The sequence below is a fragment of the Mangifera indica genome, chromosome 10 (genome assembly GCF_011075055.1).
Source record: "Mangifera indica cultivar Alphonso chromosome 10, CATAS_Mindica_2.1, whole genome shotgun sequence".
NCBI lineage: Eukaryota > Viridiplantae > Streptophyta > Magnoliopsida > Sapindales > Anacardiaceae > Mangifera > Mangifera indica.
The window spans coordinates 9,879,954-9,884,567 of record NC_058146.1 but is presented as its reverse complement, the minus strand read 5'-3'; the positions used below and the strand labels follow the sequence as shown (position 1 = coordinate 9,884,567).

The window sequence follows — 4,614 nt, the reverse complement described above, 5'->3', positions numbered from 1 at the left end:
TCACATACAAAAGGCAAAGGAACGAGATCTTGACATGCTTATACTCAATTTTGTTTTTTATATGATTCTTCATTGTTGTACTCCAGGTTTATGTAACCGATGTATTTTTATTATTGTTTCAAATGTGTAATTGTATTGTCATTTGATGTAATAAATTTAGTGTTACTTTATTTCAGTATTATTTTATTTTCTCTAATTGTTTCAATTATGTAAATGTTTGAGTAATTATACGTTTTTATTGTTTTTTCATGACAAGATTATTTAAAAAATGAACTCAAATACGATACACATCCATATATAGCCACAAATAAAGTATATCATACACATATGAACATACAATAAATATATACATCTAAACATAGGAATAACGATAAATATACATCCATGAGCTACTCGATACAATGAAAATACAACTGTGTCGCTAATCGTCGACGCATAGAGGTAGACGACTCTCGGGGAAAAACGTAGCTACATGCCAATGCCAAACACTCAAAAAATCACAACATAAAGACGCCACAGTCACCGGAGCCCAACCCCTGCTGAGGTACATCCGACGCTCGATGTAAAGTGAGGGGATCACGTCGTGGAGTCCTCCTAAAAGCTGTCCAAAAAGTCGTCGCCTCTAATAACGCGGGAATAAAGGTCATGTATGGTCGCATGCGCTGCTCCAGAGTCCCTATATTTCCTGAATATGAAACATCTGAATCGTACACCGTAATCGACCACTCACGGAAATCTATAACTCCGGCGACCCAATGTGCGTTCTCGAAGTTTATAGGGATGAAAACCTATAAACAATGAGACATTTTAGTTACTTATCATTGTCGTTAACCAATTGAATATAATAGAAATATATATAAACTCTACCTGATCGACCATCCCCCATGGTTTGTACAACAATCCCGGGGTGTACGATGCATCAACCATCCTCGTGAAGAGCCCCGAAAACTTAAACTCTCCAATCGGTGTGGTCTGCCAACTCTTCCAGGCCATCTCAATATGGCCTCCAAAGAATGTGTGGGCAGTCGTCCAACGCTGTGAGATAGTCGACTGGTGATCGGCCTACTGTCGACGTAATAAAGCCAAAAAGGAGTCCACATGCTAAAATGGTTTAAACAAGTTCACGTGTTAGTTAGTAATAAATATATCTAGCTTTTTATGAAATTATAGACAACTCACATCGTCGGTCAACCACTCGCGCAACTCTACAACAAGCCTCTAGAAGCTGGCCTTCAACTTCGACCCGATGAAGTAGACATCATGTGAGTCGGAAGCTGCAGCGTTGGTGTACCACGTGAGGAAAGATTCCTCACGCTCAGAGGCAGAGGATGGAATGGTCGTAGGTTGCCGTTTCGCCCTCCCTTTGAGTGGATTCGTATACGGGGTGCGAACCAGCGGACCCTTCCGAACGATTCGGCCACGTGCTGTACGAATCATCTACATGATCCCAAAAAAATAATTAATTCGTCATTCATCCTACGTAACAATTAGCATTAATCGATTTATCTTACCTTCTCCAAGTATGCGGGAGGAGGTTTAGCTGGAGAATCCTGAATCACGGTCAAGTCCACCACGCGTGCTCCCTCGGCGGACTAGAAAATATAAATTTTGAACATCTCAATGACCAATATATACAACTATTTATATACTAAGTATGATTGATATACCTCAATAGGGATGGCCTCAAAATCGTCCTTCTGGAAGTCCTCCTCCTGTGAACCAATATCCACTATTTTTTTGGTCGAGCTCGGGATATCAGCAAGTAACCATAATCGCTCGTCCTGAAAAACAATCAAAACATTATCAAATAAATAATATAATTGAAAAGACAGATCAATCAATGACAATTTAAAAATAAAGTTAACCTGAACTTCCGGGGAAGGTGTTCAGGGAGAACCCTCGATCGATGCAACAGAAGGACTAACCGGTGCGTCCTCCGGGCGACTACCCTAACATATTAGTAATAATAACTTAATTAGTGATATTTCATATATAACGATACTATAATATACTAATGACATTTAACAATAAATATAAATTTCAAACATCATACGAACCTCGTGTGGGTGACGGGATGGTATTGCGGTATCAACGGGGGATGTCGGTAGGATATCCTCGTCCCTCTCCTGTGCGAATGTAATAATAGTTGTCAGAATTATAACACTGTAGACATTTTATATAAGTAATAAATTATAAGTGGTTTTACAACCTGAGCGACGGAGGCTGGATATGTACGCGTGACGATGTCCTCCAAACGAGTCATACGATCCTCTAATCGAGTCATCTGAGAAGAGACATCGTCACGTAATCGGGTCATCTAGGAAGAGATATCGTCACGAAAACTCGATATCTCACGTAAAATCGTAGCACCCCAATGCGCTAAGGTAGCATCAGATGTAGAAATACTGGGTGATACAAATCGGGGACACTGCTCTATGGCATGATGGGTAGTGCGGTCCTCCACTCCAGGATGCTCCTCCACGCTAGGGTGGGCCTCCAATCCAGGATGGTCTGTCGTTTGTGGGCTCTGAACAATAGGGGAACATATAGGCTGCTCCATAACAAGAGGCTGAATAGGCTCCTCATGTGTTTGTGGAGTCTCTACAGGTACATCTAAAGGTCCCGAGGATGGAGGAGCCTCGTCTCTAGTCACGGTCGGAACCAAAAAAGATGAGGAAGAATCCGCATCGGGTAAACCGGTGTACTCACGAATCTCAGCGTACCACGGTAAACCCTCCTCGATCGATGATGGCTCAAGAGGGAATGTGACATCCTCCTAATGATGAAGATATATAAGTCAAAATAATTGTAACATATAATGAATTAATCGACTTATTAATTTACTAGTACATACCGGATCACCAGTGAAAATACGACCTATATGAGTCCAAACAGGGACGTCTCGCGTACGCCACCTCAACATCCGTAGGGACGCATAGAGATCGACAAGGTCAATCCAATCATGTAACGTCTCTAAAGTCTCATATATCCAATACTGTAATATAATCATTTTATGAGGTAAATATAAAACAATTTATATTTTTGCCAATTAATATATATAAATAATAATATAAAACTTACCTGAAATGCGAAAGGAAATCTGTAAAGGTCGTATTTACGGATTTCCTGCATCCGTCCGGAACAAACTCTCTCACTCGCTTGTGACATAGAATCGTATGTCATCTGCCATACAGCGACGCCCCACGGGTAAGAATTAAACCCGTCCAAATGATCAACTAACTGTAAGTACTCCGTGGACACCTTCTTTCGTCGATCATTGCCCAACAAAACCATGTGTAGAATATACAACAAGGCGAGCTTGACAGCGTCAACATCGTCATCCCCCCATGGCCTCGACAAGAAAACACGCTCAATGTCGTGATACTGCACCTTCGAACAATCGCGAAAGTACGTAGATCAGATCCTATGTTCGGAGGAGCGAGGAATATATAAAGAAACATCGGTTCAGCGGCTAAACGAAAGCCCTGTCACCAACGCAAACTCGAACGGACTAAACCTCACATCAACCCCGCTAACCCTAAACCAAAACTCGTCTCTGGCAAAGGGTGGATGTAACTGTCGGAGTAAAAATGCATGAACTAATATCCCGTAGAATTTGGTTTCGGGTAAACGAAGGAAGGACCCGAAACACGTCCTCTCAAATAGTCGCAGCTGTCGAGGGGTCAATGTAGAAGAAATACGGGATAATGTCGTACGCTGTGCACGAGATATCGCATCTGCTCGGAAGTGTCTGGACTCGTCGGGAATGTGCAGCTCGCTCTCAATCCGTCTTCTTTTGCGAGAAATATCCTGTAACAATCACGTAAAATTTGTTAGATATTCACAAAAATAAATATGTAAACAAATGTATTAGTGAAAAAAACATTTAAAGATGAGAAATACCAAATAATTAAAAAGGAAATGACAAAACTTAACAAATAAGAACAGAAATTCGAGTTCTATACGTTCAACTTATGTAGAATGTTAACAATCGAAAAAGTTATCTTTAAATGACGGAAAATACAAAAAACGAAATTGAAATTCATACTTTATAGGTTGAAATACCTTGAAGTGACGATAATCAGAAAATTGTTCGAAAATTTTGAAAATACGAATCGATATATCCTAAAATGGTCAAATTTGAAAAACGGATGTGAAATTCAAATTCTATACGTTGAAGTACCTTAAAGTGACGATAATAAAAAATTCGTTCAGAGATCGTGAAAATACGAATCGATATATCCTAAAATGGTTAAATTCGAAAAAACGAAAATGAAATTCGAATTCTATACGTTGAAATACCTTAAAGTGATGATACTCAGAAAATCATTCGGATATCGTGAAAATATGAATCGATATAACCTAAAATGGTGAAATCAGAAAAAACAGAACTGAAATTCGAATTCTATACGTTGAAATACCTTAAAGTGATGATAATTGAAAAATCGTTCGGAGATCATGAAAATACGACTCGATATATCCTGAAATGGTGAAATTCGAAAAAACGGAGTTGCAATTCGAATTCCATACGTTAAAATACCTTAAAGTGACGATACTCAGAAAATCATTCGGAAATCGTGAAAATACGAATCGATATATCCTAAAATGGTGAAT

General features: G+C 39.4%; 1 long non-coding RNA gene across 1 annotated transcript; it reads right to left on the bottom strand.

Annotated features, from left to right (window-relative positions):
- Nucleotides 1–1,864: 1,864 nt before the first annotated feature.
- LOC123227085 lies at nt 1,865–2,255 on the bottom strand. Its single transcript, XR_006504436.1, has 3 exons — nt 2,210–2,255; nt 2,058–2,126; nt 1,865–1,949 (listed from the first exon to the last, which is right to left on the bottom strand). It is a non-coding gene; the product is annotated as an uncharacterized LOC123227085 (long non-coding RNA).
- Between the last annotated feature and the right edge of the window lie 2,359 nt (nt 2,256–4,614).